At 40.7% G+C, this 17,930-nt stretch overlaps 1 pseudogene; it reads right to left on the reverse strand.

Annotated features, from left to right (window-relative positions):
- Positions 1 to 618: 618 nt before the first annotated feature.
- LOC137235306 (TATA-binding protein-associated factor 172 pseudogene) lies at positions 619 to 17,577 on the reverse strand (annotated as a pseudogene).
- Positions 17,578 to 17,930: the final 353 nt, after the last annotated feature.

The raw sequence follows: 17,930 nt of genomic DNA on the forward strand, positions 1-17,930 counted from the left end.
ACATTTAGGGATGACACTAACCAATTTTGAAAAAATTTGTGTACAGATTATGAGATAAATGTTGCAAATGAGTTCGCAAACATCTCCAGTTCTTGTGATTAAATTTGAACGAAAGTCCACGTTTTAAGTACATACAATGCCGAAAAAGTGAGTATTATATCGGCATAAGCTATTTATATACCAATTTACATGTACTTTTATCTTGCTTAAATGTTTTTAAAAGTGTTATTTCCCTGAAATGTGCTTTATTTATTTTGCAATAAATTATGAATTGTTTTGTACAAATATTCAGTCTCGCTACTGTTTTCCAAATAAAATCTACCAACATTCCTGTTAACGTTAAAGGTCCGCGCACTGGTACAAGCATACCAACGGCAATGATAAAACAAAAAAACGTATCCATACTTATATACGTGTATTCAATTGGAAATTCCGATGAATTGAAACAACGGAAAATACATGGAATGATTTTTTTTCCGTTTGTTTTTTTCATTCTGGATTACGGCGTGGCCGGGCATAACACTATTCTCGTGTGTCTAGTAAAAAAACAACGTCAAAAGTATTTGATGTAGAGTCGCACGTGCAAAATTGCATATCAAGCAATGCCGATGATCAATATTATAAATTTACGAAATCCATAGAAGTATATTTGTACCCCCTACAATAGTGTACAAAAAAAAATTTTTTTGGTTTAAAATACGCCCGCCCAGTATTTATTGCAGTGGAGCTGCAAGGTTCTGCGTTATCATTTTGACCATTTGCATTGAAGAAATCGAACAGTTGGCCAGTAGCCACTGTATCCATGGAAGCATTCTCCGAACCAACCACTGTATTCGCTGTAAGTATTTTAAACTTTTGCAAACCCATTATTTTCTCTTCTATTGCTCTGTGCGTAATCACACGGTATACGTTAACAACCCTCTTTTGGACAATGCGATGTGCACGATCCATTGCTTGCAGATCTTTCATTGGATTCCCAAGCGTGCTCGGCAAATATAACCGTATCAGCACCTGTTAAGCTTAGGCCTAAAACACCCACCCAGCAATAGGACATCGATACTCGGATCAGTATTGAAATTGTTTACAATGTCCCGACGTAGCGACGCTGGTACACTGCCATCCAGACGCAAATATATAACAGAAGGCATATGCTTACGCAGCAAATCATGCTCAACCATACCTAACATGGCCTTCAGCTGACAGAAGCCCAATGCACGATGTTGACGTACCGATTCGGTTTGTACACCAATACCACAATCAAGCAGAAGTTGTTTTAAAGCCGTCAATTTCGCTGAATGCTCTATATCATCCAAAGAGCTTTGTTGTTGCTGTAACTCTCGTGCAATCCTCATATATTCTGAATGCTTTGGCGTCAACACCAACTTCGGATGATTGCAAACGTTTTGTAAATAACGCAAATCATGAAAAATATGTGCTTTCTTACTAATATTATCATCTTCACGAATATTTTCCAAACAATCTTTCAATTATGTATTCAAATGTGTACGACTAAAAATCTTCATATAAGCGTTCTTATAATGTACTTAATTCACATAATAAATCTTGTGTAATTGTCTGTGGTAAATCTGTTAACACATCCTCTTTAACACGGCGCAACAAGAACGGCAATCCTTGACGATGCAACGCCTCCATTGTCAAAACTCTTCTTGTTCTTTTGAGGAACTCTTTGAATCGCGTGAAGCAAGTATAGGGCGACTGTAGAGTGCAATAAATTGTTGTTCAGTACCCAAAAAACCCGGCCATTAGAAACTCCAAAAGTGACCAAAGTTCAAGTACATTATTTTGTCTTGGTGTGCCTGATAGGATGGGACGATGTGTGGCTTTAAGCATTTTAGTTGCTTTTGAATTTTTTTTGTTTTACCATTTTTTATAATATGGCCCTAGTCCGGCACACAATAATTCCAATGTATTATGCTAAAGAAATCTATATTATTTTGTATTGTATCGTATGAGGTCACGACTAAATTACATGACCCAATATGGCAACGCAGCTTTTCACGTCCACTGGGTAAGTTCACATAATGTAGTGGGCGTAAACCTTTAGATTTCTCTATTTCATAAACCCAATGACCGGTAAGTGTTAGTGGGCAAACAACCAGGTTTGGCAATGGCCCAGCTTTATCAACCAAACGTTGATAGTGATCGCCAGCAAGTATGCAAATTGTTTGCAAAGTTTTACCTAAACCCACATCATCGCATAGAATGCCATGTAAATTATATTTATTTAAGACCCACAGCCAATTAATACCAGCTTGCTGATATGAACGTAATTCTACGGTTAATGGCACTGGTAGTTTATAGTCGGGTCTTTGGCATGAAGAGGTAGTCAAGATATTCATGATCACGTATCTTACGCTGCTGCAACTCTACCGATGGTATTTCGCTCTTAATTGATTTGCTACGCGAATCTAACGGCATTAGCTATATAAGCGTTGCAAACCAATGTGTGGAGAGTAAACGTACGAATTCATCTGGATCGCTCATACAACCCAATAATGGCACGACCAGAAGCACAATATAGGGTACAATACGCAATTGCAACTTATCAACTACACGTTCAATAGCTTCTACGGCACCTTGACGCTGTACCACTTTCTCGATTTTAACGAGCAATATATCGAGCCCAAAATGCATAGTGCGCACCAGATCGGTCGTGGCTAGCGCGGCAATACATAGAGCAATCATGTGACGAACCGGTTTCAGTGGATGTGTCATAAGAACCCCATAATGTGGCAATAATTCAAAGAAACGATTGATGACAACTTCCTTAGGCGTTGAATCATTTGGGACGTGTAAAAAATTAGGCGCTGCAATTTCAATTAACTGCAATGATGTTAATAAATCACTTGTCTGTGTCAAATCGATCGTTTTATAGAATAAAAATTCCACATTTGGATTAACGCTTGTGAATTGCCATTAGCAAATAAAATTTGTGCAGAGCCTAAAGAAGTAGTTTTATAGCAATTCCTATTTAAGGGAGATTTAGAATTTTAATGAGTATAATGCTGCAGCCGTAAAAAAGCCAATTAGAATAAAAAATTATGAGTATTCCACATTAAATGCTTCCGGCCTATTGGTATTTGATGAACATAAACACAAACTAAACTTACAGACTCTGCTTTTTTATTACAATAATAAAATATCAAACATATAGTTAAAGAAAAGGACGCTAGGATAAGTAAGCTTTTTAGTTTTGAATTATATACAATTTAATTTATTCGAAAATTTGATGAAATAATGAAAGCGCATGCAAAACCCTTTTGAGTATCTATTATTGTATTATGTACTGATATTTTCTGGATTGTATTACTGTTCAAGTTTATTGTTTTTTTTTCTTAGAATTGGTAAGCACTTTGCATTGCAGTCACGTTCTTGGCACCTTAAATATTTGTCAATTTTATTTTATATTATAATTTTTAAGACAATCCCTTCCAATGCAAATTTTCGGGCTTAATGACCTGCTGTAAAGCATAAAAAATGCTAAAAATCATGATGCAACAAGTTTGGCTAGGCTATGTAGTAGTACAAGGCCTATTGATAATCACAGCCAGTATTGCTGAACTCGTTTTTATTGACTCTTTGGGTTGTTTACTACCCCTTTTTTTTTACATTCTGAATATTCGTTTCCGAAGATGACTACATATAAGCGTATCTTTAGATTGTATTAGAGTTTCAGCGCCATTTGTTTTAAAATAAACAATAAATTAACAAACAATAAATTAACAATTAGTTTGAGTCAGTAGTAAAGCGTTATTAAATATGCTGAAGCTTTAAATAATTTTAGAACTTTGGCAAAAAATTTCCAAGGTAGATTTCGAATTCGGAATATTGTTTCGTAGCGGTTGAAAATAAATTAAACGCATTTCGGTAATTGTTGGGTGTTGATACCGGGTTTCGGTATCGCCTTTGGTACACCGATTAACTTCTAATCCCCTAGTAGCGCCCTGTTAGCCAAGCAAAAATCAACTCTTAAGGGATCTTTGAAGCTTATAGGAAAACACTCCCTCTGACTCTTTGAGTTCGTGTAAATGTATTTATGAATGCTGGGGATATATAAAGAGAAGAAACTGAACGCACCAAGTTGTGTTTTCTGCGCTTTGGAAGGGGTTGGTCTCTCAAAGAGCCTCTCATATCTGTCTTGAATGGACATGACTATCGTGCACTTGCGTATTTTGACTGCCTGGACGTTAACTTGTTAGTCACAGGAGTCAACAGTGATGAGTGTACGTTCGGGTAATTGTAATGCTAAATGCGAAATTGCGAATCTTGATGGTTTCTTAGGTTGTGTAATGGTATTCTGTGGCAGATAATGGATCTGCGGTAGGGTTCTGGTGTCCTCGCACGGGTTGAGCGAGTGAATTGTGGGATGTTCTTTTGAAAATTTAAAAATATATTGGGTCGCATGTCTTTAGGTTCTGTAGCAGATAGCGAATCTGCGTTAGGATTGTTGGATGGCCTCGTTTCGGGCGAACGAGTGAAATTTGCGTTGACCTTGTGAAATTTGTTTAAAAATTTAATGGGCCGAATGCCTTGGCTTTCTGTGGCAGATGGCTTCCCCTTCTGCGGTAGGCTTTTCTGGTGTCCTCGCTCTGGGGGAGCGAGTGAATTGGGGTTTGATGTTGTCCTCGCTCTGGAGAGTGAGTGAATTTGGGTGTTTTCTGGTGTCTTCGCTCTGGGTGAGCGAGTGACTTGTGGGATGGTTTCTTCAAGGGGCCCGCGGTTAGTGTCTTCATGAAGCACTGAGTTGTGCCTTTTGGTTTTGCGAGCTTTTGATAAGCTCTCATGCGTCCTCGTGCCTCTAGCTCCCTTTCCCCATTGCCCACAAGTAGCTAGGTGTAGGATTCCCCCTCCGGCAGACTCGGTACGAGACCGGGGGTGAGAAAAAAAAGAAAAATAAGATGTAGGATCGCCCTCCGGTAGACTCGCAGTATCACGAGACCGGGGTGGTTGATTATAATTAGGGCCTCGGGAGCGACGCAAGCTTAGGGATAGCGGGGCATCACGGCGCGTGGTTGAACGCGTCTTTATGTCCCGCGCTCCCTTTCCCCATTGCCATCGCGTAGTACGCCTTAGGTTTCCCCTCCGGTAGACTCGCAACCCTCACGAGACCGGGGGGTTGATGATAATATATGGCTCGGGAGAAACACAAGCTTAGGGATAGAGAGACACGAAGACGTGGGTTCCTTAATATGCTTTCGATGCTATCCCTATTCGTGGGCCTCTAATTGTAGGTAGTCGGGGGAAATAGTGTTGTGGTTTTCTGGGGTTTTGTGAGGCGGAATTTTGCCCCTTACATTTCCTCCTCCTTGTCGTGGGACGGAAGGAGTACCAATTTCGAAATTGGTCTAGTTATTTGTCCCTTGGTTGTCTGGACGTCAACAACACGCACACGGTTGTCAGAGCCTGGGTCTATGTTGACGATCCTCCCCATTCTCCACTCGTTAGGTTGGAGGTTATCCTCCTTGATAACGACCAGGTCTCCGGATTTTAAATTGGATTGTGGATGTTTCCCCTTATATCGTTTCTGGATCTCGGTGAGATATTCCAATTTCCATCTTTGGCAGAAAGTATGATGCAAGGCCTTCATTTTTTGCCATCTGTTGACTATTGAGGTAGGATTCTCGTCACAGTCGAGTTCGGGTGGAGCTAACAGATGCCCACCCACGAGAAAATGGCCTGGGGTAAGCGGCTCCAGGTCGGAAGGTTCATTTGATGAGGGACTCAGTGGTCTGGAGTTAAGACATGCCTCTATTCGGCATAACAGGGTCGTAAACTCCTCGAAGGTATATTTATGGTCGGACGCGATCTTTTTATAATGGGTTTTAAAACTTTTTACCCCTGCCTCCCACAAGCCTCCCATGTGAGGAGCACCTGGGGGTATGAAATGCCATGCGAGAGTTTGGTGGCTATATTTATTCATGGTATCGTCCCTCGCTTCCCGAAGAAATGCCTTGAACTCCGATCGTAAGAATCGTGAAGCTCCGACAAAGTTTGTACCGTTGTTGGAGTAGACGTTTTTTGGGCATCCTCGTCTGGATACAAATCTGGAAAAGGCAGCCAAGAAGGACCCGGTACTAAGGTCGTTTGTCGCTTCAAGATGAATAGCTTTCGTTGAAAAGCAGACGAACAAACATACATATCCCTTTGAGGTACGACACCCTCTCCTTCGGTAGGACTTTATGTCAAAAGGTCCGGCGAAATCTACCCCTGTATTTGTGAAGGCCCTGGCAAAAGTGGTGCGCTCCTTGGGAAGGATGCCCATGAGTTGAGTTTGTGCCCGCCTCTTGTAAATAGTACACACTTTACATTTGTGGATGACAGACCTAATCATGGTTTTAACACGCGGTATCCAGTACTGAGTGCGAATAAAGCGCAGCATCAGCTGGTTTTCTCCATGGAGGGAGATCTTATGTATAAACTCAACTAGGAGTCTGGATAGCCTACAAGTGTACGGCAGGATAATTGGGTGTCGTTCGTTGTAGGGCATATCTTTGGATGCGTCAATCCTACCACCAGTTCTGATTATACCATCAGAATCGATAAATGGGTTTAAGGGTAAAATTTCACTCTTCCCATGAATTGGTTTCCCTGACTTCAAGTTGGCATACTCTGCTTGATAATATTTCCTCTGGCATATAGCTATCAATCGTTGTGACGTAGTTTCGATTTCATCAGGTGCGATTGTATGAGACTGCCTATTGAAGGAAACTCTAGTTTTGGGATGTGTCCTGCGGGCAAATCGAAAAATGTAAGATATAACCCGCAGCGCCCTTGAAAGGTCGGAGAACCTATCAAGGATGTTAGGATTGTTGTCTACTGACGCTGCATGAACCTCTATCCGCTTTTCCTCAATTGACGTGTTGTATTCGGTGTCTTGTGCTGGCCAGTGGGAATTGTCTTCTTGCAGCCAAGAAGGTCCCTGCCACCACAACGAATTGTTGACCAAACCTGACGCTAGTAGTCCTCTGCTCCCTAAGTCCGCTGGGTTAGATTCCGAGTCAACGTGAAGCCAGTCCTTATTACCGACCATATCGAGGATCTTGGTGATTCGATGTGCGACGAAGGTTGACGAAGTACAGGGCGGCTTGCGTATCCATGCGAGTACAATGGTTGAATCCGTCCAGAGGTGAACTTTTACTGGTCCCAAATGAATATTTCGGAATATTGATTCCATCATCTCTGCGAGAAGCACGGCGCCGCAGAGTTCTAAACGTGGTAGCGAGATGATTTTCACTGGAGCCACCCTGGTTTTTGCTAAGAGTAAGTGTATGAAGACCTGATCGTCTCTTTTTACGCGCATATATATCGCTGCAGCATATGCTTTCTCGGAAGCGTCACAGAAACCGTGGATTTCTATTTCGCCTTCCGGTATCCGTATGTTATCTATTTCGCCATAGTGTTGGGTGAAGGTTTTCCACCGTTCTAATGTATTTGGTGAGACAGGCTCATCCCATCCGGTGCCTTCTAACCAAATATTCTGCATTAATATTTTCGCCACTATGACCATTGGGCGAGCCACCCTAATGGGTCGAACAGCTTGGCGATGGCTGACAATATTTCTCGCTTAGTTAGTTTTTCTGGATCCTCCAGTGGTCCTGCTTTAAAATAAAAGAGATCGGAGTGTGCATTCCATCTTATGCCCAATGCCTTCACGGTGCTGGTGTCTTCGAACGCCAGAAAGTCTTTGCTTAGTCGATCAGTTTTCGGGATGTCTTTTAGAACTGCCTCCGAGTTTGATGTCCATTTCCGAAGTGGAAAACCAGCTGACTGTAGAACCTGTCGTATTTCATCCCTTGCCTTAATGGCCGATGCGATGGTGTGTCCTCCCGCTAATACGTCGTCTACATACATGCACTCTCGCAGGATGCTCGATGCTGTTGGATGGGAATGTTCCACATCGTCAGCTAGCTGTAGAAGCGTTCTGATGGCCAGGTATGGAGCGCAGTTAACTCCGAACGTTACAGTCTTTAACTCGTAGAGGCCTATTGGTTCACTAATGTCCTTTCGGAAAACAATCCTCTGAAATTTGATATGGTTGGCATCCATCCAAATTTGCCTATACATTTTCTCTATATCGCTATTAAAGACATATCGATAGAGTCTCCAACGTAGAATAAGAATTGGGAGATCTGCTTGTAGTATTGGACCAAGGAGGAGAATGTCGTTTAGGCTGGTGCCATTAGCCGTCGGGCTTGAGGCATTGAAAACGACTCGGACTTTCGTCGTTACACTTTCTGCTTTGACAACGGCGTGGTGTGGCAGAAAATAATTATCCGAATCGTCGGATGGTACATTATTTTTAATTTTTTTCATATGTCCAAGCGTTTCGTATTCGGATAACACCCGAACATACTCTTTCCCTAACTCTTGGTTTTTCAGTAATCGCCCCTCATTTCTGAAGAATTGTGAACATGCGCGCTTTAGGGACGGTCCTAATGCAATCTTCTCAGGGTAATCCTGCCTGAATGGTAGCGAAACTGTATATCTTCCACTTTCATCACGTTTTGTTGTGTCCTTAAATAATTGTTCACAATACCTTTCTTCTTCATTAAGCATTTTGTTTTTGGGAACATTTTCTACCTCCCAGAAAGCTTTTAATTGGTTGTCCAACGCAACCTCGTTGTAGAATGACATGATGCTCTTCGTTGGACTCGGTGCTTCGATGCGACCGGTTAGTATCCAACCGAACACTGTCTCTTGGGCCAAAAGTGTATTTAGTACATTCTTTTTCAGACCGCTCAGTATAATTTGGGGATATATGTCTCCTCCAAGTATGAGGTCTACGTCTTCGTTGATGTAGAACCTTTTGTCTGCCAACACCAAGTCTGGGAATGCCTGCATAGTCATGGCGTTGATATGGCAGGATGGAAGATTCCCAGTGAGTTTGGCTAGGACTAGAACGGGTTTAGTCAGGCTGAAGCAGGCATCCACTGGTGAACGTAATTCAATTTTTTCACCTGAGCTGACACCGCATTTGTGATGCCTGAAACTTGGGCATGCATTTTTCTCGCTGGCAAATTGATTCTGCGTTTCAGTCTTTCAGTTATAAAGGAACATTCGGACCCTGAATCAATTAATGCCCGTGCGGAGAAGTCGGTACCATTATGGCGAATGTGTACGCGAGCAGTTCCTAATAGCACGCCTGTGCTGGAATTGGCATGACAGGATTTTACATTCTGGTTCGCAGATTGTCGCGCCTGAGCCGAAGTTGTTGGGATGTTATCCGCATCTTTGAAAGGATTGGGTACAGCCGTGTGCTGAGATGTATCCGCATGTAGGAGCGTGTGGTGACGAGAGTGGCATTTGGAACAGTTGTAGGAACTGGTGCACTTCGTCACGGTGTGTCCTGGGGATAAGCAATTCAGGCAGCTACTTGTGGATTTTATAAATTTAATCCTTTCTACTGGGGTTAACTCGCAGAAGCGTGAACAGTTGCGTAATCTGTGTTCAGGGGATTTACACATTTTACAAATTGATTTTATTGTTTGTTTGCATACTTTCGTTTGAAAAGCACCAAGTCTTTTCGTAGGGGTTTCTGACGATTGTCGCGACGCGTTTTGTTTTTGCACTTTCGAAGTGGCATGCCCTGTAAAACCAGACACTGTTTCAAGTGTCTGAAACCGATTAGACAGGAATTTATCCATATCCTCCCACTTGGATATGTCCATTTTATGGTCTATACTTTGCTCCCAAAGAGCCAGCGTGCTCTCTGGTAACTTGGTTGAGCATAGATAGGTCAGGATTGCATCCCAATTGGAAGTGTCAATTTTGTGGCATTTGAGGGACGAAATACAATTATTTATATCATTTTGCAGCTTTTTTATTGAATTTCCACACTCACTTTCTACCTTTTTTAAGTTAAATAAAATTTGTAGTTGTGTGTTAACTAAGATACGTTTGTTTTCGTATCTTTCACACAAGTTTTTCCAGGCCATCTCGAAACCTTCATTTGTGAGAGGGCATTTTTTAACGATATCTTTTGCTTCGCCCTGCGTTTTGTTGTTGAGATGGAATAACTTTTCCACCCCTTTCAAGCTGGAATTGTTTATATAAATTGCCGTGAAAAGGTCGCGAAAAGTTGGCCAAGACAGGTAATCCCCTTTAAAAACTTCCGTGTCGCAAGCAGGGAGGCGAATTTTATGCGCATTAGGTTCTAACTCAGGGTTGACGTTCTTGTCTGCTTTCTTGTATTTTTCTGCCTCAGCAGATATAGACGCTAGGCATCGCATGTAGATTGCGTATGCTGCTTTTTGCTTTTTTCTTACCGCCATAACGTCATCCCCTGACACCTCCTCAGATCCTAGTAGCGAATCAAACGCAGACTTTACCTTCTTCCACAAGGACCGCAACTCTTCCTGCTGTATCGCAAGGGTGTGTTTGCTATGGTCGCTTTCCGGAATAAGGCTGTAATCTGTATCAAACTCTGCGATTAATTCTACCAGTCTGATGTAGGTTTCCATGGTCTTATTTGAATTTATTAAAGAAATAATTGCTGATTAGAGAAATGGAACGATTTTGAGTAAAAATACCTACCCAGCCGTAAATAAACACTATTGAAATTCGAAGCTTTATTATTTCTTTTTATATTGCAGACTTTTTGTCTCGGTAGCAACAACAACAGAGGTTTATTTTTCAACTTTTTGTCACAACAGGGACAACAAAAAGGATTTATTTTTGGACTTTTTGTCACAGCAGCGAAAACAGCAAAAGATTTAATGTACAAATTTTTGTCTCAGCGGCAACAACAAAAAGGGGACCACTCGCCACCTCCACAAATAATGGGTGTATTTTTGAAGAAGTGAAAAAATGCGTGCGATATTGCAAAACAAGCGCCAAAAAAAGTGTAAAAAGTGTTTAAAAAGTGAAGTGAGCACCGGATTAATTAATTAAATTGAACTTAATTTCGTGTTTGTGAAGTACAAAAAAACAACAACAAAAACCTATTTAGTATGGTGCGGAAAGTGAGGTTAGGTTACCCTCTTCCTTGTGTTGTGTCTGGAAAACCTTACCACTGGTGGGGGGATAGACCAGATAATCACAAGGGCTGAAAATAAAGGCTAACAAACCGAGTGATTTTACCTTTGAAATTAGAAAAATAAATTGGTGCTCACTAAATCACTTCACTGTTTTCACTTTTATTTTTAATTTTTCGCGCACTACACGGGGTTTTTTTCTTTACTTTGCAAAAAACAACACTCAAAAAAAAGTGGCAAGAAATATAAACTTACTTTGTTTTTGTGGAAAAATTGATGTGATGGCTGTATCTCCGGCGGCTACTAATGTCGTGTATAATATCAAACTTCCAACTTTTTGGTGGTTCTGCTGGACTATGCTGTGACAAATAAACTTTTGATGATTTTTTTTTTTTGTGGCAATTCGTGCAAATAGTAGTAGGCAAATGTGCTGTGTTGTGGACTGTATATATAAAGAGGCGCTTTTAGTTCCTGGTGAGCAGGACCAATGTTCGGCCTGGGTGCGTCTGAAACCGGCAATGGGTAGGCGCACACGGGTCGATCTCGGGTTGATAGTGCACTCGAAAGAAATACGAGAAAGAAAACACCAAGAGGAATTCCTCGTTATAATAATGTATTTAATGGAATTGAACGGAAATGTACAATGTAAAGATGACAAGGGTTATTTTACCTGTGTAACAAAGTACAGCGTTGATCCTTGGACGATGCGTATCGGTAGGCGGTTGATCGAAAAAGAGGCCGGTTGTGCCGTTGATGACAACCGCTAAGCCGCGAAAAGGTCCTCTGGTATTAAGGAGGGGAAAAACCACACACACAACCACCCTTACGTATACGTGCATGGGTGCTGACAACCTGCACACACACATGCATGTGTACGCAACGCATGCATGTGAATGCATGCACACAAATGCGACGTGAGTGTGGGTGGCTGGAAATATTATTAAAACATTAGGGAGGGGCGCCGTCAATCAAGTGAAAGTTAGGCATTGGGCCTAAACAATGATTTTTTTTTTTATTTTTTCGTAAGTTTTGGTGCAACTTCTATGTGTTTCAATTAAATTATTTAATTTATTTACATATGAGCCGTTTATTTTGAAAGTGGCATAAGTCATTTCATGTCGTTTAGGTTCAGTGATAATTTGTTTGTATCTCTCCTCGCCTCCAGTTTGTTAGAGTCCAATATCCAAAAGATGCAATTCTTATTATCACAGTTCCTGTTGATATATGCATTCGTTCAAAAATAACAATGCATTTAAGACCATGAGTTGAAAATGACTTATGCCACTTTCAAAATAAACGGCTCATATATACATATTTATAAAGTAATACGTGTAAGGTGTGTGTGCAGCTGTCTCCAATACAGTTATAGTTGATCGATTTTTGCGGTATATGTACATATATAGATACTATTTATTTAGTACCAACCGATTGTTTACTTTTTTCAAAGTTTAATTTTGAAATAGACTAAGGCTTGTTTTGACTTTTAGACATGGAAGATAAAGAAGAAAAAAGAGAAGAAGGGAAGGCCACCACCGCGCTAAATGTCATTAGAACCCAAATAAATTGCGGTTTAAATCGAAAGCCCCGAATAGTACTCGTTACGCTAGACCTATTAAAAGCTTTTGGTACGGTCAACCATGGCACGTTACTGCAAGACTTGGAAGGGTCTACCCTTCCCCCATGTCTTAAAAGGTGGACCGCAAATTATCTGGGTGGTCGGCAGGCATCGGTGCAATTCAGCAACGAAACATTAAAGCCAAGAAGAATTAAACAAGGGGTGCCACAGGGTGGTGACCTATCCCCACCTTTGTTTAATTTCTACATACCAAAACTACCTTCGCTACCGGAAGGAGTTAATATCGTTTCTTACGCCGATGACTGCACAATAATGGCCACAGCCCGAGCACACAGATCGATGAGCTTTGCAATAGAATAAACGGCTACCTCCCTGATCTCTCCAGTTTTTTCGCCTCGCGAAACCTGGCGTTGTCACCGACTAAATCATCCGCGACCTTATTTACAACTTGGACGTCCCGAATGTCGACCATTTTGAGCATCCACGTCGATGGCACTACGCTACCGACTGTCGACTGTCCTACATCCCAAAATCTTGGGTGTGACGTTTGATCAGGATCTACATTTTGGTGAGCATGCAGCCGCAATTGTACCGAAAATCCAGAGCCATCCTCAAATCTGTTGCTGGCAGTACTTGGGGAAAAGATAAAGAAACGCTCATTACTACTTACAAAACAATTGTCTAGCCGACTGCACGCTACGCGTCCCCTAAATGGTCGCCAAGCCTTAAAACTACTCACTGGAAGAAGCTACAGGCCTGCCAAAATACTACTCTCAGAATCGCCACGGGCTGTCTTCTTATGTCCCAGAGCACCATCTACATAATGAGGCACGAATACTCCCCATCAGGGAGAGAAATGAGATGCTAACCAAACAGTTCCTGTTGAATACCCAGAAACCTGGGCATCCCAACAGGTATTTGATTGATGAGACAACACCGCTGTTACGTTATTGCCTGTTCTTAAGGTAAGGGACGGTGGCAAGCAGGCATGCTTGCGAGGCCTGGCTAGCTCGTCGGTTGGGGGGGTCTTTTCCAACGCCCTCGCCTACAGTACCCGTAAACAAAAATAGAGGGATTCATGACTGTGTTTACATATAGAGATAGGGTGAGAAATAGACAAGGTGATAGGAAAGTGAAGGCCCGTCCAGGTCAGGTGGAGTCTACCCCCCCTCTTCTACATATGGAATGTAGCCTTAGGCTTCGCTATGACTCCTTATCCCGAGCGAAGCCCCCTTAACCTGATACTAGTCCGTCCGTCAAAAGTCTAAAAAGTCCCTAATTACCCTCACATTTGTCCATGTCAGTCGACATACCCACGCCCCCTCTTCCGCACCTGCGCAACGCCCACACCAAACAAAAGTGGAATCCTATCTACTCATAGTGGTATTTCAACCCATTAACCCACAGAAAATACCGAAGAATAGAAATAATCCAAATCGATTTTTTTTTTTTTTTTTTTTGAACGTTATAAACGTATTTCTTAATTTATATTTAAGATAATAAACAAATCCAACAAAAAAAAGCAATTTAATGGTCCTTAAGCCTATGTGCCTAAACCTCTAACAATTATATAACGAAGAATTCAACTCAAATTTCAAGTTTCTGCTTAAACTAGCTCAGAGGTATTTTCTAACTTTTCTCCAATTGTTACCAAAATCTATCTGTAATATGTGCCTTACTTCAAAGAAAAACTGCTACGTTAACATTAAATTTCAAGATAGAAATATAAAGATAACCGCAAAAAAATTGTGTAAAAAGAATTATATAAAGGAATATTAATATTGCCGATTCTTATCGCCCGTTCATTTACGTGGTTCTATAACCACGGCCGCTGCTGTAGGCTTCTCCCAATCCAACCTAATTCCTCTCCCTTTCCCAAGCAGTTGCAAAAAAATTCCAAACCAAAGCAAAAGAATATACATACGCACGCAAAAAACCGCGTGTACTAAATAGGTAAACGTAGTGTATTATTGTCTTGCACTTACCGCTTTATCCCACGATGAGGCGCCGCATCTCGGAGAGCCGTGCTGAAAAGTTACAATAAAACACCTATGTATTTACCTAACGATGGATAAGGACAGATAGTAAAGAGATCTGCCTTCCAATGCCTAACGAGATGTATTATAGAGAGGAGCTACTTTGGATGAGGTTCCGCTTTTAGTCACGCGGTCATGGGCTGAAACGCCGTAGCCAAATTACGGGGTCAAAAAAAACATGTATTTAACTTGGTTCCGGAACCATTTAAATAATAATTGTAAGTGATTAACTAAGTAAATAGTAGTGAAGTAGATCGTGATAACAAATTATAAATATTTGCCCAGTGGACTGAGCCTTCTGGCGTATAGAAGTGTTTTACATGCATATATATATATGCATATATATATATATATATATATATGTATAGATATGTATACATGCATATTTATATAAACTGCGATTTAAAAGCTACGTTTAATTAATTTGTTGGTTTGTTCCTTAACGCTTATATTTTTTTGTTTTTTTTTTTTTGCTTTGAGCTGTGGTAAGCTACAAGGCCTTGAAGTTGGTGCAACAAACAAGTGGAAATCTAAATTCAAAACTCGCCAAAAGTAAGAGAAGGCTATCTCAAAAATCAAATTATTGAGTTCACAAACGATTTGTGTAAAAAATATATGAAGAAAAAAAATCAAAAGAACAAACAGGCACCGAAAGTTTAGTGCAAAATAAAATCAGACCCCAAACGTGGAATTGCCCCCCACACTAAATTCTCCTCACAAAAATACAATAAATTCGCTGGCGCATATAACAAAAATTATACACATATACATAAAGTATATAGGAGTTATTAAAAAAGCAAAGCGCTGCCAGTCTCTCCGTCCTCTCTGTGGATGTTGTGGTTTTCGCTGCCTTTGTGTTTTTCCTTCTTTGGCTTATTGGTGGTTGCTTTTCCATCCGACTGCTCAACATAACATTGCGCTAGGTTTTTACTTTATTTAATATCTACGATGTTTCCTCTATGCGGATTTTCCGCCGGCTTAGACGCAATTAAATTAACATCAAACTTCTTGGGTGGATGCGGTCCAGGGATAACCCCGCCAGGTGGGGACCTTAAAGCTTGTTGCAGGTCCGTTTTGAGTGTACCGGTGGCCAGATCCGTAAACTTGCGGTCACTTGCAATTAAAAAAAAATTCGAATATTTTTACAAGTTCACTTTATAAAAAACTTTTTAATATTTTCTTTTTTTTACGCACTGGTTATATGTAAGACGTAAGTAAGTAAGTATTAAGCGCAGCCATCGCCAAAATGGAACGGCAGGTTTCCCTCGCCCGTTTTTCACTCAGCACCCGAAGAAATTACCTATACATTCTTGCCACTAAACGTTATTCACAGATACATACATGCCTACACAGCCACTAAAACCGACACCTACAAGCTATCTATATAGACATTCACGCTTTCACAAGGGAAAATACCTTCTATGCATACATACATTCACACACACGAAGTAGGGTTTGACATGGTTGTGCACTAGGCATTGGCAACTGGTTTGACTGTTCGATGTTGCTTTATTTGTTCGACGATGGGGCGATTTGGTTTGACGTGTTTCCTAGGGCTCTGATAAATTTATGTTGCATCCACTACAACAGGCTGTCGTTACAGGCTCGCAGTCGTCGAGGTTGCCTGCAACTTGGAACGTGTTCGTAAAAAAATTATAAACACAGCCTGTAGCCTATTTTCCTAACCAAGCGTATGGCTTCGAACCATGCCCCAAAGCCGGGCTTCATAATTTCACCTAATCTGGTTGCCTTAGCGTTGCCCATAAAATTTCGAAAGTAGCTACGTGTACATCATGCACTTAAATTATTTCGGTTTACCACTACGTGCTATATCACAGACTAGTTCAGTAAATATGTATATCACAGATAAAAGCCTAAATCTATATCACAGGTTTCTAACTATAACTAAACTAAAGAGAATAATGCAGTAAGAAAGTCGGTCAAAGTTAATAAAAAAATCCAAAAAAAAAAGGAATAAATAAACAACTGAGGATAAATCAAGCAAAAAAAGTGATTAAGGGATTGTCAAGTGAATATGTACCTACATCTACATCAATAAACAAATTGCCTAAATAATTACATTGTGGTTAGATACAATTGATTCCTACTAGTGTAGTTCATCCAAAAAGGTACAGATAACATTAATCACAAAAAACCTACATACATAGTAACGAACATCCCAACATGCACTATCTAAACAGCAAACATATCTTTAGCGTGGTATACGCCGATTTTCTTGCCACTGGAATCACCAAGCTCGTACATGGAGTTCCCTATCGCCCGTAACACTACGCACTTGACTTGTTTTGGGGCAAGTTTCGCGTTGTAATGGTCAATTTGAGAGCTTGTATCTGAAACCTTATGTCCTTACTCCTTGTATTATAAACTTTCTGACTTCTTTCATGCGCTAATTTTAATTCTTTCATGATCTTTTCGCGAATATGTTGCAATCGGTCTGTCCCTGCCTCCACTTGGAAATCTACATTTTTCACGGAATGAAGTTTTCGACAAATTTCGTAAGACGCCGCGTGTTGCATCATCGGCATGCCGAATATTGCATAGTAAGGAGAACAGTTGATGGATGTATGCACCGCACTACGGAGAGCAAACGCTGCATCGCTGATGCATTTGTCCCAATCAAGCTGATTCTCATTTATGAAGGACCTAATTATCTGAAGAACTGATCTATTAACTCTTTCGGCGGCGTTGCCCTGTGGTGAATAAAATGCTGTCCTTATATGCTTTGTGATAACAAATTAACATGTATTTTAATACTTTACAACACTAACAGTAAGAACTGTCAATGACAGCTAAAAAAGCGGACAACCTCTTTTGCTTCTTCTCGATTTGACCGCCGAAAGAAAAAGATACGTATAGCACTTTACCCTCCACGTTTTTGTATATAAATTATATTTAATAAAGTTATGTTATAGAAATCAATTCGTGTATTTAAAATTGGCAAACATAACATTACTGGCGACGAGGGAAAAAAAAAGAAAAGTTTCCATAAAGTAAAATGGCAAACGAGCAAGCTATTGAGGAAATAATCCAGCAGCAGCAAATATTTGCAACATAATTGCTCGAACAGCAAAAGCAGTGGATGCAGGCCATGCAGCAATCGTTTTTTAATGCGAATGAGTCAAGTTGCACTGGAGAAGCGACAGTGGTCCCACCATTTCACTCGTTTAATAAAGACCAACAAAATTGGGAGTCGTACTTGGAGCAGCTTTCGCAACATTTCGTGGCATATTCGGTAAGCAGTCCAGATAAGCAAAAATCATTTTTTCTATCGTGGATTGGTACGGAATTGTTTGAGTTATTGAA

Source organism: Eurosta solidaginis, chromosome X (assembly GCF_040869045.1).
Source record: "Eurosta solidaginis isolate ZX-2024a chromosome X, ASM4086904v1, whole genome shotgun sequence".
In the NCBI taxonomy this organism is placed as follows: domain Eukaryota; kingdom Metazoa; phylum Arthropoda; class Insecta; order Diptera; family Tephritidae; genus Eurosta; species Eurosta solidaginis.